We start from the raw sequence: 19,745 nt of genomic DNA on the forward strand, positions 1-19,745 counted from the left end.
GAAAATGCACAGTATCACTTTGAGAAAAATGGTTTTTTCTCAGAAATACACCCAGGAGTGGGACTGCTGGACCACATGCTAGCTCTCCTGTTAATTTCCTGAGGAGCCTCTATACTGTTTTCCACAGTGGCTGCACCAGCTCACATTCCCACCCATTGTGCACCGTGTTCCCTTTTCTCCACATCCTCACCAACACTTATTTGTACTTTTGTACTGCACTATCTCATTGCCATTTTGATTTGCATTTCCCTGATGATTAGTGATGCTAAGTGACTTTTCATGTATCTTTCGGCCATTTGTATGTCTTCTTTGGAAAAATGTCTCTTCAGGTCCTCTGCTAATTCTATAATTGTGGTAATTCTCATAATGTCTCAAACTTTTTCATTCCTATTAGGTTTGCTGTGGAGATCTATGACCTATGATCTTTGATGTTACTGTTGTCATTGTTTTGGGGAGCCAGTAACTGCACCCATTCAAGATGGTGAACGTAATTGATAAATGTGTGTTTTGACTGTGTCACCCACTGGCTCTCCCCCTTCTCTGTCCCTCTTGTTAGGCCTCCCTATTCCCTGAGACACAACGATATTGAAAATAGGCCAGTTAATGACCCTACAATGGCCTCCGTGTGTTCAAGTGAAAGGAGAGCCTCTTGTCTCTCACTTTAAACCAAAAACTAGAAAGGATTAAAGCTCAGTGAGGAAGGCATGTTGGAAGCTGAGACAGGCTGGAAGCCAAGCCCCTTGCATCAAACAGCCAAGTTGGGATGCACAGAAAAGTTCCTGAAGGAGATTAAAAGTGCTGCCCCAGCGAGCACACGAACGGAAGAGCGACACAGCCTTATTGCTGATGTGGAGAAAGTCTGGGTGGTGTGGAGAGAAGATCCGACCAGCCACAATGTTTCCTTAAGCCAAAGCCTGACCCAGAGCAAGGCCCTAACACCCCTCAATTCCACGAGGGCTGAGAGGGGGGGAAGTGCAGGAGAACACGTGAAACGAGCGGAACGTGGTTCCTGCTCTCACGACGGGACAGCACCCTGGCGGAGAAGGCAATCGCCGGGCCACAGGCATACGGGGCATCACGGGGGCTGAGCACGGAGCTGGGAGCTCGACCCCAAGACGCTCATGAGAATCAGCGAGCTCCCAGCGGGCTCAAGTCTTCCATCGCTCAGAACTAACGGGTACGGAGGTAGAAAAGGGAGGGTAGATTGACTCTCTTTTACATTGTCAGGGGAAGCGAAGAACAGGCGTTTCGAACTGGACTAAAGTCTCTTGGCATCTTTTTTGTTAATCTCACTAACAACAGACAGACAAGCTACTGTTACCTGTCAGGTTTTCCGACACTACATATTGGTTTGAAATCCAGATTCTGCCTCCGCTGGGGGTCCATGACCATCATTAGCCGCGGTGATTCTTATGAGAGGGTGTCAAGGGCCTCGGAAGCGGTGACACTTCCAGTCACGACATACACAGTGAAGGATTTAAGGTGAAACCAGCGGGGGAAAGGGCCTTGGAGCGACACCCATAGGGAACCAGGCACAAGCCTCTAGGCACCGCCAGGGGAGCTGCTTAATCCTGTTAGCGACGAGTTGCGACATCCCCTGTGAGCCGCTGCCCACCAGGGAAGTTCGTTAAAGAGCCGGCGCCCAGAGTTCCCGACGGGACCGGGCACACAGCTGTCCTCTGCCGGGCAAGTACAAATGTTCCGGCCTCCCTCAAGGAAAGGAGGTATCAGTATGGACCACATTGTTTCATAAAAACAGTTCATAGACACAATACATAACGAGCTACTTCTGCCATTTAGATGACATTTTTAATCCATGTGGGAAACCATTTGTTCTTCAAGTTCCCAGACACGGGCGCAGGCCAGGCCGACAGCCCAGACTGCAGGAGGAGCGCCCTCTCTGCCGCACGCTGCCACCACACTGTGTGCAGAGCGTTCCTGCTCAGCAGACCGGCCGTCAGAGACACTGCCGAGGAATTCCACGCCAGCCATCCGCCCTCTCCTGAGTAAAGCATGGACTTCATCTCAGGCTCCAGCCCTTCTTTATATGCCTTGCTCCCCTGCAACTATGTAAACTAGACTACAAGTTGCTGAGGAACAGGACAGTGTTCTATTTTCGCATCGGGAGTCCTAAGCACATTTTACTTCTTTAATACACATTCCTTGAAGGGGTGGCTATCCCCCAGAACGTAAACCTGCCATGCCCCTGGACTAATGGATTTTCGCACTTCGCATGCCTTTCTGTTTCACGGCTGCTCCTCTGAACGTGTGTGCACAGCTCCGCGCACACGCGAGGCGTGCCGCTTTCTCACACAGCCGGGAAGGCCGGCTGACCGCGTCTGAGCAGCCCGGTGCTGCTTCCGCTGCTGGGGCACGAGCTTACCGCCCCAGCTGCAAGTTACTAGACTACTTTGAAGAACTCAAAGGTGCCTACAGAATAGAACTTATGTTCAGATGAACAATTTTAAAACCAGAGTAACTTGCTGGTGTTATCAAGAACAACAATTGAGTTAGAAATATATTCTGGTTTTTACTAGATTCTGAACACTATCCTGAAGGAAAGAGATGGGCATGTAGGCAGCCAGGAAACCTACTTAGAAAATACCCCACGTGCAGCTTCTTGCTCTGGCTGCTGTCCATGGATCCCAGATGTAATATCCTCGTAAGTAGCCTGTAATACTGTTCATCCAAGCTGCACAGTGTGCTGTGAGCCTGGCAACCTCCCTCTGTGGGAAGCGTGGCTGCAGATGACTAGCTGAAAATAAAACTAAACGCCAGGCAGAATGTATCATCATGCTTTAAATTAAGTTTCTAGAAGAGATGCTTCATTTTCTGGTACATTTTCCCCCTCTCTTATTTACAAATACAGTCTGAGAATACTACCTTGAAGCAAATAAGGCAGTTGAGTCACAGTACAGTACATGTGTGCAAGTGAATTTTCCTCCATTTAAGTAGAACAGATGTTGCTGATTTTAATGTAGAATGCTGTCCTTTAAGACATCTAACACCTATAAATATTAATACTCTAAAACACACTGCAGAATCACAGAGCTAGGGAAATCTCAGGAAGCAATCACATATTTCAACCTAAAGAAAAAAGTCCTACAAGTTCAAACAGATGTTGATATGGCGCTAGGCTTTTACTATATCTAGAAAAAAAATTTCCATACGTCCACAGGGAACTTACTCCATTGCCTCTCACATATGAGACATCCTTTGACATTTTTAATCAAAACCTCTGTGGCTGTGATGAATAATAATTTTCTCCTAAGTTCACTTATATCTGACATAGCCAGTGTATTTATAATTTTCCTTCTCAAGTGAAATCAAACAGCTGATTAAAAGGATTCTTATAGGCTGAAAAACAACATATATTCTGAAAACACTTCAACTTTATTGCTACAGACAAATTTGTTTGTGATAAAATTCACCTATATTAAATAAACCCTAATTCTTGCACATGAAGACCTGTTGTGTTTTCAACTGAGACCACTTTAAAGGCAGTGCTTTCTACTGGCTTTTATACCCTGCAGTTCTCTATCCCTGAAGGGAATAATTTCCTATCTTAAGGCAAGAAAATTGAGGCTATGGGCCTGTTACTACCTGAATTACTATTGAATCTCTATTTGAATAGCTAAGCAGGCTTGTTAACTAAATTTCATCAGAGGTAACAAACTGTTACTACTCCTACAATTTGACAATTACATTTATATGCCCAACATGCATATTCACACAATATGCTAGATATGTGACTCAACAGATAACCTCCCCCCATGTGTTTTCTAATCTGAAAGAAACAGCTCATTTCATCAGCTTCTGTGATACTTAAACCTGTTTTTGTTGGTTTGGTTTGGTATGTTTCGGTTCTGCTGTACCTCTGCTCTGTTCTAAGTTGCTGGGCAACCGAGAGGATGAGGATGGGGCGGTGACAGAGAACCTCAGGTGCATTACTCAGGCCAAGGGAACAGTAAACCGATTACTAAAATTCTTTTAAAGTGAGAGCTACTTAAATGTAGGGGGTTCATATATCTTCTGTTATTACTTTAAATTAAAGGTTGATAAAGTAGAGATGACTACAGTAATTTTCCCCATTTCCCTTGAAGTACGAAAGTAGGCAAAATGGTAATGAGGGAAGACAAAGTAGATAAAATTTGTTTTACATATGTCCATTAGGGAGTAAAAATGTATATTCACTTGACGCTTTTTATAAACAGAAAAGTCAATTGCTTTAATTTTTGTCTCTTGTTTAGATTTCTTTCTGGGTATATAGTGAACTATTCAAAAGAAGACACTAAGCAAATTAACACACAAGTCAAGGTCAATGAATACAAGCTGTCTTGTATTTATATGCTATCATATTAATGCTTAATTAGATGTTGCACTTTAGTAATCCTTTTAAATTGTTTTGCTAATTAAAATAATATATAAACCTTCTAAATATGAAATCCATTCAATTTCATTGACTCTTACAAACGGGGATATGCACTTAGTCTTCAAATATTTACACAGTCATGGAATCTGAAAAGTTATAAGAGGGAAGAATAGACATACTTTTTATAGATGTAGTGAGCAAATTTGAATTGTTCACATGCTGATTTCTTTATTTAACTTTCTCAATTGAGAAACAGAAAATACTTGTTCACCAAGTTTATGAGCTGATCTACACTTCACAAGGTTCCACAAATCTATCTGTATGGTACCCAGGATGAGTTTCCCATTAAAAAAATGGAACTTAAAGGCCCATGGTTCTCATAAAACCCTATTATAAAACCCACGTAATAATGTACGTGATATACATTATTAGTAGGATACAGAACCTATCCATAATTTAGAGTGATACTTTCATGGGAAAGTGTAGTAAATCATCCAGTTTTGAGACTTAAGATTACAATTCCTCTACACGTTATCTTGGAAATAGAATCAGACACGCCTCACTAAGCGCCCTTCTGTAGAAAACTGGCTTGTGAAATAGAAAGCTCTTAAAGTCTGGAAACTATGTGGACTGGATACTTGTCCTGGGAGTAATTTTTCTTTCACACACCATTAGAATCAGCCTACCTGATTCTCTCTCCTCTGGTTCTCCCTCTACTTCAGCCCAAGCGTTCTTTCCTTCCCTGGGTACTAGAGAGCGAACAGCGCCGTAGGTCTGCATTCTGAACCCAAATTTTTAAAAATGGGAAATATTTTTTTAACTTGACTATCAAAAAGGGGGTCATTCATAAGGGTAGGGACAAGGAGTTCTCACAAGGCATCTAGTGACATACATATATTTTCCTGTTTGGAAACCTCCAGGTTTCTACTCATCTATTTTCAATAAAAATAAAAGGGTTATACTAAAATCTGTCTATCTTACAGCCCTGTGGCTCTAAACGCATACTATTTTCCAATCCTCTAATTCCTTTATAAGCCATTTCTTATTTCTACATTCTATTCTAAATAATGGCTTTCTTCTCTGAAATTGGTCTTACAGGGTGAGAAGGACGTCATTTACAACAGGAGTGGCAAATTTACCCAATAACAAAATATCAACAGCTTGTATCTGTCAGTAATGTGGCAAAAAATATTAAAAACTACCATTTCATTTTTTGGATTCTGTTCTCTTTGTTTTGCCTACTATGAATATTTTAGAAAAATGTGTTAGTCTTTAATTCACTGCTATAATATTGCTGAATATTTATACATATATAAACATGCCCAAAGTACCAAAAAATACAAACACAACGTTGTCTCTGTGAATAAATCCAAGTCTTTATGTAGAAATGAAGATTTGAAGAAATAATGAACTATGAGAAGGTGAATCTGGAACAGCTGCAGCCATGAAGTCAAGCTGGTCAGGGGGCCTTGATTTTAAATTCAGCTCCCATCCTTGACGGTGTTGTGTCGGACAACGATTTTTCTGAGTCTTAAATTGTTCCAATGGCACTAATGAGCATACGTACAGAATTTCACTGAGAACTAAATGAGAAAATGCAGGTAATGTACACAGTGTGGGTACCTAGTGAACACTGGTTTCTTCTCATTTCTCTTCTTCCAGTTTTTCATTTTTTTGGAGGAGGATAAATGACGTAGAGGATGTCTCCCTACATACACGGGGAATCCACAAATGTTTAGCTCTCTCCTCCTTCCCTTTCCATGTCCCCAGGCTGCAGTAACAAATAAATCATAGATGTTGGAAATAAAAGGCAAGCTAAGAGGAGCTCTGGTAGTTTTCCACAATAATAAAAACAAAAACAAAACAGGGGGAAGGGGAGGGCAGGAGCTGCAGCCTCCTCTCCTACCCGCAGGTGGCGCGGGCACTGCCATCTCCCCCTTTGTAAGTAGAGCGCTCGGCTCACGAGGGCTCCGTGGCTTTCTCAAGGGCCCCTGGAAGAGGAAAGCCTCGAGCCTTGTTCCCTGCCTCCCCCAGTACTGCCCACTGTGTCATATGCAAATACATTTCCTTCTTCAATAATTAAAGTACGTGCACGGGAGCAATCCTGGAAAGTGATATCACATGAGCGTGTCAGTATTTTATGACGACTATATTTTAATAAATATATCTATTTTTATAATTTAACTGCTTCTTAAGTCAATGGTCTTTTAGTCTGTACTCACAGATGGCAAACTACATATTTATGCTTTAACCACCTACACGGTATACTTGATACTTGGACGACATTCAAGGGATTTTTTAAAAAAGAACATAACCGTTGGCCAATCACCAGGGTGAGATAAGTGATATTTTGATCAGTCTAAGGTGAGTGTTTTCAGGCATAACCACTGCCTGGCTCTAATACACGCACACACTCGGAATCCCGACACGCCTGCTTCCTTTGCCCTCCTGCCCTCCCCCTGCTGTGGCCCAGGAAGTCAACAGCCGCGGAAGCCCACGGAACACGTGTGACAGCGGCGGACTCAGCCTCTGAGGGCAGCACGCTGTGACTCACTAAGACTCTCCGACAGGAAAAACATTCACAACTACAACCCGGTGGCGCTGTGTGTGAGCAAGAGTGTGCGTGTGCGTGTGTGTGTGTGTGTGTGTGCGCACGGGGGGGGGTTAATTAATTAGTTTAGCTAAAGGAAGAACATGCTCAACGCTTTTTATTTTAAGCATAACGGGTATCTCATCAATCTTTCATGAGCTAAAGATACCATCAGACTCTATTACGTGTTCCCGCTAGACACTTAGAGCACACGGTCTACCTAATATGTTCAGATTTTGGCCTTGGTGAAAACACGACTAAATTTAGCCTCAAATAACAAGAAAATTTTGTCTTTGATTAACGCCCACTTTTTATTTACTTTAGAACATCACTATTGTCCTAACGGTTTATTTCACTAATTGAGACTATTTTAACGTTGACTATTTTGTTTTTTTGGTCACTAAATGTGAATATTGTCTTAGGTATGTATCCTGCTTTGGTGTTTCAGGGTACCATTACCTCACCCTGTCACCTGCCTTTGTGGTAATTATATTTAATATAAATTAGAGAACAAATGCAAAAAGTCTAAAAGGAATTATAAAAAGGAGTTTTTACGCAGCCCTTACCCTTTCTTGGCATTTGTTGTTCCAGCCTCCAGCTCAAATTATTTTGCAATGCAAGAACAGTACACCAAATTCACATTTTTTTCTCTTTCCTTTTTTTTTTTTTTGGAGTTACTTCTAGACAAAGGTCTATTTCCCTGCCTTCTGCAGTGCTGGCACCCCTCTCTGAGGAATATCTGAGGATCACGGAAATGACTGAGCAGTAAACTAAGATGAAAGCCAGTATTAAACTCTTTTCCCTGAAAATCAAAAAAGAATCAAGGATAGGGGAGGTGTCTCAAGAATTAGGACGATACAGATAACGGCAGGAATTGGTGTAGAACTGCTCTGTACGAGAGCTCCCTGCCCACTGCTTCAGAAATGCAGGGCTGCTTCTGACTCTGACTCCTGACTCTCGTGTGCAGCTGGAGGTGGGGGTCGGTCCGGGCTCCAGGAACCGTGTAGACGAGGGCCACTCAGAGATCCCCAGCTTCTCCCCTCAGTTCCCTTCCCCACAATGGTCAACTCTCCTAGGAGTTCAGCAGATAAAATTTTCCTAAGATTCTGGTAATTTCTAGGTGAACAGACCACATATGCAATTTAATTTCATAACTTTTCTTTTTGAATTAAGGATGTATTTAATAATCATCTGTGAAGTATGGGAGAATATGTTTGTGAATGACTCATCTGATAGGGGTTAACACCCAAAATATATAAAGAACTCGTATACTTCAACACCCCAAAAACAAATGACCTGATTAAAAAATGGTTGGAGACACTTCTCCAAAGAAGAAATACAAATGGTCAACAGGTGCATGAGAAGATGCTCCACATCACTGATTACCAGGCAAGTGCAGATCAAAACCACAACGAGATCTCACACCTATTAGGACAGTGATTGTCCAACAGACAAGAGGTAACGAATGCCAGGAGGACACGGAGAAAGGGCAGTCCATGCACAGTGCTGGTGGGAATGTAAACTGGTAAAGACATTATGCAAAACAGTACGGCCATTTCTCAAAAAATAAAAAAACAGAACTACAATATGATCATCTAGTAATTCCATTTCTGGGTAGATACCCAAAGGAAATGAAATCACTATGGCAACAAGGTCTCGGGACTCCCATGTTCACTGAAGTGTTATTCAGAGCAGTGAAGACATGGGAACAACCTGACTGTCCAGCAGTGGCTGAAAGGGTAAAGAAAACGTGGTAGAGGCATACAGTGCAATACCATTCAGCCTTAAAAAAAAAGAGAAGTCCTGCCATTTGCAGCAACATGGAGGAATATGGAGGACATTATGCTAAGTGAAACAGGCACACAGCAATAGACAACTACCTCATGGTATCACTTATATGTGGAATCCAAAAAAAAGAGTTGAACTCATAGAGAAATAAAGAGTACAATGCTACTTAGCAGGAGCTGAGAGGTGGGGGAAATAGGTGTTGGTAAAAGCACGCAGACTTTCAGGTATATAAATAAGGTCTGATGATGTAGCATGTAACATGGTGACTCTAGCATCTGATAAACTGTTTTGTGTACTGAAATTTTCTAAGAGTAGAACTAAGTGTTCTTAACAACAACTAAAAAGGTAAATATGTGAGGTGATGGATATGCTAATTAACTTATGGCAGAACCCTTTCACATGTATATCTATATGACACCCTCATGTTACACACTTTATATATATTACAATTTTATTTCTCAACTGTACCTATATAAAGCTGAAAAAACAAGATCTATGGAAGGCAAATAAGCACATAAAGGGGTGTCCACCACCTTTGGGCATTAGAGAATTGCAAGGTGAAACCACATGAGATACTACTTCACCTCCACTAGAATGGCTAAAGTTACCAAGAGTGACTATTCACAGTTTCAGCAGGATGGGGAAGAACAAGAACTCCTGCGGAGATGCACGGTGTTAAAGCCACTTTGGAAAACAGATGGGCGATTTCCTAATAAGTTAAAATTATACTCACCATATGACCCAGCAATCCCATTCCTAAGTATTTACCCAAGAAAAGTGAAAATGTGTGTCTACATAATGATTTGTGTATGTATGTTCACAGCAGCTTTTAGAGAATTGGATACCCTACATAATTAAAACAACTCTAAAATAGTATAAGACCCAAATGTTCAAAACTATAAATAGAAGAAAATGTAAGAAAATATCTTCAGTAAAAACAAAGTATCTTATAGATCTGAAGTGCACAGTTATGAAGAGAACAATTGTTGACTACATCAGCAAAGAGTTAACAAGTTAGGTAATAGACTTGGAGAAGATATTTCCAAGAGAAAAAGACTACAGGGGAAAAGTGTATGAGTGGGTAAAGCATATGGATGGGCACGGACAGGAAAGGAATTCTCACTAACTAGTAAAGTGAATAATCAGATATCTAAAATACTAGATAACAATACATACCTGCCAAATAGCCAAATTCTATGAAATTGTATAATATAAAGTGTTGAGAGGTGAGAGGTAGGAGCTGAGAATGGAAGCCCTTATGCCCTAATGTTTAGAAGAAAATGGATGAAGCCACTTCTGAGAGTAATCTGAAAACTTAGTCAAATATTAAAATATTTAATAATACTACAATCCAGAAACCCCATTCCTGGGTATCTACCCTAGAAATATCCTCCTAGAGGTTTATTATGGAGATATTAAAGAGGACATTCATTGCATGACTGTCTATAAAAGCTGAGAGTAGGAAGCGCCTAGATTCACCATCAGTAGGAAAATGAATACATTAAATGTGTTACATAAGTATGTTAAATAAGATACAGCAGTCACAAGAATTGAAGTTGCATATAACAACCTAATATGAAGGGGAAAAGTTAGATAAGATTTCTAGGACAATATCACAAAACAAAATAAATTAAAACAAGCAATCAGCAGATTGCAAAAATATATATTAATTACACTGAATACTAAATACACAGGTATGCTGAGTTCCTAAGGAGAAGGGGAGACTGGGAGAAAGCAAATAATAAAAAAGAAGAGTCATGTTTTGGAAAGGCAATGACGTACAAAAATAGGACAGGACTTAAGTATGTTTCATATTGGCATAAAAATGAGTAAGAGCCAATATAAAATTTTCAGAAAAGTTAGTAAAACTGACAAATGAATTAATAATGACATGACAATAATGACTGAATTGAAGTCAAAAGAGGTTTTAACTGGGCAGACAAGAATCATCAGACACAGGACAGTCACCCAGACACCCTCAGCAGGAAGTAAAACACGCACAGGGTAAAAGGTCAGACACGTGCTTCAGCTCAAATACAAATCATGGCTGAGGAGGCAAAAGTATATTGACCCCTTCGGAAAGGAAACTTGAACAACAGAAAGTTTTTAAAAAATTAGTCCATCAATTTTCAGTGCACAAAGGATGTGACATATACTGTTATCTTTTGCAGAGAACTTAAAAATAGTCAGTGATGGAACAGGATTTTTGCGTATTACATAGAAAAAAAAAAGCACAGAATTCTAGGGTTAAAAATATCAAGACTGAGCTGGTTCATCAAAAAGACAACCGAGGACACTGCTGATTTAAAAATAACCATGGAATGCCAAATTTTACGGGTCCAAACGTTAATCACAGCCATCGTAAAGAAATTTTGAAACTTAAGAGTACATGTAACATAAAGAGCTCAATGACTGACTCCATTACAAGTCTTTGAGTCACAGCACATTTCCTATGAAAGGTTAAAAAAAAGGCAAGAAATCAAGAAGGCTTGGTTATGCACCTTAACTCAAAAGACACAGAATACCTCCTTCTAAATGTCTTTTATTACTGCCTGTTTCCAAGAATCTAATCATCCTCAGAGGACAAAGATACTACACTACTGAGAATATTCAAAAGAATGTGCCTTAGGAATTCAAAAGAAAATTTAAAAAACCCAGAATCTTCAGAATGTGCCTAGATTTCTAGGGTGACTACTACAAAAGGCAACATTAAGAAGTATAAATTATGCATGATTTTCAGTTCTATGTTGGCACAGAAACACTTCAAGTAGGACAGTGCCAGATTATAACTGAACATTATCAGGTGCCAAAATGTATTCAATTTTTTCTTTGGTGCCAAAATGTATTCAATTTTTTCTTTGCTCACAGTTGCCTGAAGGAAATTTTCTGAGAAATTAAGGCCAGCAGGGCTTCCCTTTAATAGAATTAAAAAAAGACACCTAAACCTTCCTGTTTACTGCTAAGGAAAGTGAAAGCGAGAGTCAAAACTAATTGCTTTCTTTCTGCTACTGCTAAAATCTTAATTCTAGAAATGAAAATCTCAGCTGTTAGCTTGACTGTCTATAGTACATGTAGCACAGTATCACACACACGTGGCTTCTAAAACTAAATGGTATTAACAATAAAGGTTAATTATTTTCTTTTTTCATGAGAGGAGAAAAACCCTTAAAATTAATCATGTCTTCCATAAATGTTCCCCTGGAAGTCAGGCTACTATGCCTCACCAGGCAGCTAGCTGGGTCAGCTTTGGCTTACACCGCCACCACATATTAAAAACATTTATCAAGAGCTCAGTGCTAACCTGACTTCTACAAGAATTCTAAGTTCTTACGTTGAAGTAACTAATGAACCTAGTACCTCTTGCCTCCCAATTCTGCAACCATGGGTCCGGAAAGGAGCATACAGTAATTTAAACAACCAAGATGCAAACAGAAGATGGTTTGTTCTTCTCACTGGGGTATACATAGGTTCTAGCGATCTCATTATCTTCCCTAATATATAGGACAGGAAAACAACTTACTTCTCCACCTTGCATGGTCTCAAGAGACTCAAGAATTCTTTCCCCTAATTAGACCAATGAAGTGTCTTAGATGCACATATTCATTCAACAAACAGTCACTGAACACCTGTTATGGGGCCATCCACTATGCTGGCTGCATAGTCAAACACGGTCCCTCTCCCCTTAGAGGTTCTGCTCTAGGGAGGATATGTACATCAATCAAATATGTATAAATACATCCAAAATTAGAATGTGATAAGGTCTCCAGAGAAGCACATGGAGCTTTGAGAATACCACCCAACTGGGGTGATCACAAGAGTTTTTCCTGATGAAAGAGATTATTAAATAGAGATCTTAAGAATTAGCTCAAAAAAAAAAGAAGGGAAAGGAAAGATGTTTATTGAGAAGCCACAGCATGTACAAAGGTCTGTGGTAGGAAGAAGCATCTTTAGAACCAGGACAAAAGCCAGTGTGGCTGGAAAGCAAAGCCCCCTTCTCTTTCTCTTTTCTATTATTCATTTTACCTCAATTTTCCTTCTTCCCTTATCTCAGTTTCCTATTGCTCAACTACTCCAAGGATTTAAAAAATAACCTTAAGCACACACACACAAAATACTGAAGTATCGGTGAGGAGATGTTCATAAAAATATAAATTAAACGATCCTTACTCAATGCAAACCTACTATGCAAAAAGCCCTTAAGATGCAGAAACATCTTATCCTTGTGCTTGTAAATAATGAGCAGATTCACAGCCTCGCTTCCCAAATGCGGCACTCACATATCCAAGCCCCAAGGACGTTCACAGTCTGTGACTGTTGGCTGAATAAAATCCCGGGCTAACATGCTACATTGTACTTGAGATTTTAGTTTTTTGGGGGAATGGGGAGTGAATTAAAATAAACATGGATATGTAACAGCATAGAAGCGAAGGGCCCAGTGTTGTGTGTGTGGGGATGGACAAGTGTTTTCATGGATGACTTGAGAGGCAAGATCCTCAGGAATACTCATAACTCCACACTGGTATCATGTTCTCTGAAAAAGCATGAAGAGACCTGCCTGACATGTTAAGAGGACAACAAAACATGTTGCTAGTGGAAAAGAGAATGAAGAGCGTATCCGGCAGGGAAGTCTATTCCCTACGCGACCCTGCTCCATGGGCCAATGATGATAACCTCAGCTCCCACTGGACGGAACCTGCGCTCTCTCCACTGTCCCGTTATTCTCAACATTCACACACCAATGCATCCTTCTTTCTGCAGAGAAGCCTGAAAATGAAGGGGCTGAAGGGGCTGAATGGAGAAGACAGGCAGCGGCAAAGACAGAGGCCTTTTCTCGGGCCTGATTTCGCCCCTCGGAAGATACACATTGTGCCGGTGCTTCGATGCGATGAAATGTTCTGTTGTTGCCTTTCAGTGCCCTTACTTTTTTCCCCCCTGACCTAGTTTAAGTGGATTTTTGTTCGACCTTGCCTGGGAAACACCATCATCCCCTTTGCTGTGGCGGCCTCTGCCGCTGAGGCTGACCCCAGTCCCCTGCTTTACAGCAAACCCAGCCGGCCAGCCAGGTGACACTGCGCGGGGTTGCTGTGTCCCCACACACCCTCAGAAGGTGAGTTTATTAGGGAACAGGGTCTTTGCAGATGTAATTAGTTAAATGATGCCCTAAATCCAAGGCTGGTGTCTTTCTAAGAAAAATGGAAGGAGGTTTAGACACAGAGAAACCACAGGAAAAAAAATCCATGTGACAAGGCAGGTGTGATGCGCCCCGAAGCCCAGGGATGCCAGGATGGCCAGAGCCAGCACGAGCTGCAAGAGACGAGGAAGGACTCTTTCCTAGAGCATTTGGGGGAGCATGACCCACAGACACCTCAGTTTCGGGCTTCTGGCCTTCCGAACTGTGCAAGAATACATCTCTGTTGTTTCAGGCCTCCCTGTTCGGGGTACCTCGTTACGGCAGCCCTAGAAACAAACAGCCTTCGTCCCACCTCTGCAGGGACCGCACATCTTGATTTGTAGTTGTCGTTCTGGCCAAATTATCACCGGTGCCCTTCTGCCGTCTCAGAGGTGTCGCCACTTGGATGATGAACTGCAGTCGCCCCGCTCACCCTCTGTGTACCTGCCGCTCTCCACTGAAGCCAAGTTTCTTCGAAGGGACGCATTCTCTTGAGAATTCGCCTCACTATCCTTTTATTCCCGTAATGAAGAATAATGAACACATTTGAAACTGTTCTTTGGTTTTACTTTCATTTTCAAGCTCAATCGCCTTCCCCCATCTATTCATTGTGACAATTCTACAGAAAAGTCTAAAATAGAGCACAGTGACATCGGTTTCCTCCTCAGCTACGTCAGGGCTGACACCTAACGGCCCTGGAGCCACAGCGGCTCGGCACCACGCTTCCCCACAGCCCCAAGCTAAGAGTGGCTTCCACGCTTGTCAGATGTTGAAAACAATCAACAGAGAGTAAAATTTCTTGACAGGTGGAAGTTATATGAAACTCCGATTTCAGTGCCCACTGGCAAGCCATGCCCATTTGTTTACATCTGTGGCAATTTTCACGTTGAAATAGTAGAGCTGAACAGTTGTGACAAAGATTATCAGGCTTGCAAAATCTGAAATATTTACTGTCTGGATCTCTACCGGAAAAGTTTGGCAACTCTTCACCTGGACTCATCGCTTAGAAAAACCACAACCAACCTCTCCGTCACCCCCTGGGCTCATTTGCTTGGGCTGCCACAGCAAAACCCCAAGGGCCGATGGCCTGACACCGTGTTACTTTATCACACTTCCGGAGGCTGCAAGTCCCGCTAAGGTGCCAGCAGGTCAGTGTCTGTGAGCCCCTCTACCCGGTCTGCAGAGGGCCCCCTTCTCACCGTGGCCTCACATAACCTCTCCTCTGTGCCTGAGCACAGAGAGCATGCCTGCTGGTGTCCCTCTGTCCGTGTGAGGACACTGCCGCCAACACATTAGGATCCCCCCTTTGGTCTCCTTTAACCTCAAGTTCCTCCTTAAAGGCTCTATCTCCAAACACATTCACACTGACGGTCAGGGCTTCAGTACTTCCGAACGGGACCCCAATTCAATCCCCAACAAACATACACACACAGCACCACACACATACCTAACCACTTTTATCACACAAAGGAAAATAATAATTCCGTGATACAATCTAATATTAGGCCCATACTCAACTACCTCCAATTGTCACAAGGGTGCTTGTTCAAAGAAGCCTTAAAAAAGACATTTATCATTCGTCTAACATTTATTCTTCACTCTATTGATACGTAAGGATGAATAAGAAGCCAACGTTGATCTTTGTTAAGAGTGAAAGATATGAAGAAATACAGCAGAGCGACACCGGAAGCCAAATTACACTTAGTTAAGGAATAATGATGCACAGTGATGATCAAGACGGGTCAGAGGAGACGGGGTCACGTGTTCACAGACTTAATGGATAATCGGCATTTTACAGTCTTAAGTAATATGCCTGGATAGCTAAAATATACACACAGAGAAAACATTAAGAGACCATCACTTGTTGTTATTTGTTGTAAACGTTCTTTACTTATGACCAAGTCAGTCATCATTTATTAATTATCAGGATGTGAAACTCAGGCACCTCTGGCTGGTTCTCACCCAGTAGTTCATGAACTTCCAGGTGTTCTTTTGGGATAGCCCCCCTCGCCGCGAGGGCCTCCGCGTCTCCGCCGTTTGCCCGGTGCCCGGTCCCACCCCGCAGGGCCCCCCTCTGCCGGGGCCTCACGCAGCCTCCTGCTACAGCGAGGGTCCTCGGGTCTCCTGCCCGGGGCCCGGGGGGGCGTCCCCTCCATCGCCTGCTCCCGGCGCTCCCCCGCCTGCTGTGCCCTTAGACGCCCATGGGTGCTCTGTGGGCTCCCCTCTCTCTCAAACAAGGCGGGTGTGGGTCTGAAACCTGCCTCCAGCTCTTCTGCTCAGGTGAACGGACTCCGCCTGCTCACGGGCGCCCGCCACCGCCTTCCTTCTTTCCTGGCGTCCCGCTTCCTCTCCGGGGAACATTCCCATCGACCAAGAAAAATTTTAAACACGCACACACACAACTTTCTTGGCCCCACTTCCCCCTTTTCTCTTTAAAAAGAAAAAGGCAACCCTGAACCTTGCTAGACTCACTGTTATTCTCCTCTAGGCTGTGGATTGCACCCTTGTACCTCGAGGTCGCCAGTGCCCTCCACCCCGCTAGGTGTGGCAGCCGATGCCGAGCCCTTCCAGTATTTGGCGTGTCAGCGACGTCGGACATGCTCCTCACCCCCTCCTCCCTGAAATCAGCTTCCCCACTGGGCGTGCGTGGCGCGGCACCCTCCACGCTGCTCCTCTCCTCGGCTGCACCCATCTTGTGCAACTGCCCTCCGGGCATCCTCGAACCTCTTCGCCTCTTTGAGCTTCCCTGCTGATTCCACTTGCTTTACACGGCGCCTACCCACTGCTGACTCCTAGGTTTATTCCTGTCCCCAGCCTTGAACTCCTCTCCTCAGTTACATTAACACACAGGCTACTTCAAGCTTAATGTGTGCAAAACTGAATTCCTCACCGTCCCAAATGCAGCGCCATCCCTTCGTGTGCATTTCAGCTCCCAGACCCTGAACTGGCCTCCCTTTCCGACCTCATGTCCCCTCACGCACTCGCCGCCTGTCCTACCGGACCCCGTGGTGCTCCTGAAACATGCCAGGCACTCGGCGCCTGGCACTCTTGCTCCCCCCACTGGGATGCTCTTCCTGCAGACACACCCGTGGCCTATGCCCTCCATGTTTCACGGCTTATCTTCACATGTCACCTCCAGTGAGGCCTCCCCTGAACACTTTAACATTCAATGTCCTCCCCACTCCAGACCCCCCTTAAACCCCTTCCTTTGTTTTACTTTTTCTCTATAGCATTTGTCTCTAAAGCATTATATAATCTCTTTACTTTGCTTATTATCTCTAATTGGAATATAAGCTCCATGAAGATGGCAAATTTGTCTGCTTTGTTCCCAAGGAAGCCCCAGTGCCCAGAACATTCCCTGACATGTACGTGGTTGGTGCTCAGAAAGATGTTATGCTCCTTAATTGGAAGGATCTTATCTACTATATATTTTTTTCTCCTGTGCCTTACATTTAAGTAGAATTAAATTATTCATTAAAGTGAAAGCAATGGATAAAAATTATTTTAGTAGCTAACTCCCATGGCTTACCTAAGCTGTGCTCTGAGCTACTTCTATTATACAACACCCCTGGCCTTCTATTCCTTCCTTCTCTTTTGACATCTTTTTCTTCCTTCCTTTCCTTCTTTTTTTGCTTCTTTTCTTCTTCCTTTTTAAAAAAAGCCTTACTGAGATCTAACTGACAAATAAAAATCATGTATGCTTAAGGTGTACAACTTGATGTTTTGACATATGGACACACTGTGAAATTCTCAATCTAGCTAATTAATTTATCTTTCTCTTTATAGTTACCATTGCATTGCCCATTTCCTACATAAAAATTATTTAACTGATTAAATCCTTTCCTGATTAATAAGATTTTTTCACCTTAATGTCTAAAAAAAAATAACCTAATTCAAATAAAATAATTTTATATCAGAAATGAATCCCTCTCATCCCTGCAAATTTTAAACATAGTCCTAAATAAGGTCAGGGAAGACCATTCAAACTCTTATCTCCTCCATACTGAGCAATGATAGCCAATATCAGAAAGCCAACTCCAGGGTGCAGTAAATCATTATTCATCAGGAAGAAATATTCAATCACTTTTACCATACTTCATACGGATCTACAAAATAGGATGGATGAGCATGTAAGTGCACAAAGCTTTAGAAAGGGTTAAAGAAAAACTTCTTAGTTATAACCAGACCTGATATTTCTAGATGTCTGTAGAACATTTTAATATGAAAGAATATAAACTCTATATGTGGTAAATAGTCTTGAATAATGCTTCAGTGAAATGGCATTATTAAAAAGAAAATCTTAGTATTTCGATATTAAAAAAGATAACTGTGTGATTATGGATGACGACTTTACAAATGGCCAAATAATTTTGAAGTCTTCTATCTTGTTTCATGCTAAGGTACATAAATAATCAAGATGAGATGACACGTTGAATAATACATTACTCCTTTTTCTGTTTTTCAGGGATGTTTACTCATGTTTAAAATTTCTCTATGATATATAATTAACAGTAATTTTTAATAATCTGTCAACCCACTAATTTTGAAATAGAGTTATCCTAAACATGATCTGAGAAAACTGTATCATTAATACAAATGAAGTTTTTGATCATAATGTAAAAGCTTAAAAGGATACACACACACACATATAATAAAGGAAATCTATAAGTACCTAAATTCTACAAGCAAAAACCCAGCAATTTTTACCTTTTCTGATGGTCATATTAATGAAAGTTATCACCGCTTTCATAAGATTTTATTTAAAGAGAATTCTTCACACATGGAGAGACATTTTGTGATGATTATTAGATGTGAAGAGGTCTACAGTGGTAAGTAAGCATCCCCTTCACATTCCCCAAAGCTGTTACATTAAATTTTAAATGACTTTTCTTTCCTAAACCAAACCTGGCACCTTGATACACTTATTATCCCTGAATATTACTATTTCAACCAGCTTTTCTAACTGGGGGCATCCCACTTGGACTGAGCTCACAGGGAATCCACCTCCTTAACACTCCCCATCATCAGAGGCAGTCGAAGATGCTCCAGCCCACCTTAGTCAAAATTAACCCTCCCAATACTCACAGAGTGCACAGAAACTTTACTTTTTCTATAATTAACTAGAATCAGCCATGCCATACATGCGTGTGTGTATAGAACAAGAGACTGTAAATTTCCACATATTGATGATCTCTCTGAAATCCCAGCACATTGTTGTAAATACTGTAGACGCTTAACCAAATGCTGAAGCAAACTGGGTTCCTCTGCTTGGCTAATGGCTTGTACCTGAGAAAAGAGGCAAGTTAGGACAGAAGGGGTAGCTCGTGGGCAGAGAATATGGTACCGGAGGCTTTACTGTACTTCTGAACCTCCATCCCAACGCGAACTGAAGCGTGAAGCTAACACTGAACCAAACAGCAGAGAACGTACTCCGGCTCCTTCCTTTTCCTAACAAAGCACCTGGTCCATGACCAGTTATAAACACCATACTGTGGGGCAGTAAAAGCTCTGGGTGAAGTCCACACCCCAAATCCCAGCCATATTGATCACTGCTCCAAGACCTCGAGCAAGAGACTTCACTAAGCCTCGCTTCCTTATCTGTCAGATCGACCTAGTAATCAAATCAACCACATGAAGGTATCATGAGGACTGAATAGTCACCTGGGCCTAATATTCTGGCACACAAACACAACTGATGCCAGGTACTCAACCAAAACCTAGTGACAGATCATGAAAGGAGACCCAGTTCCTGCCCTCACCAGAAGGCAGAACTAACAGGCAGGCCTAAACAACATCATTACTAAGCACTTCAGTGCTTTGTTTAA

At 42.1% G+C, this 19,745-nt stretch overlaps 1 protein-coding gene across 1 annotated transcript in view; it reads right to left on the bottom strand.

Annotated features, from left to right (window-relative positions):
* Nucleotides 1-19,745, bottom strand: part of SLC2A13 (solute carrier family 2 member 13) — a 243,588-nt gene that overhangs the window by 105,395 nt on the left and 118,448 nt on the right. The window lies entirely within an intron of this gene.

This window comes from Manis pentadactyla, chromosome 14 (assembly GCF_030020395.1).
Source record: "Manis pentadactyla isolate mManPen7 chromosome 14, mManPen7.hap1, whole genome shotgun sequence".
NCBI lineage: Eukaryota > Metazoa > Chordata > Mammalia > Pholidota > Manidae > Manis > Manis pentadactyla.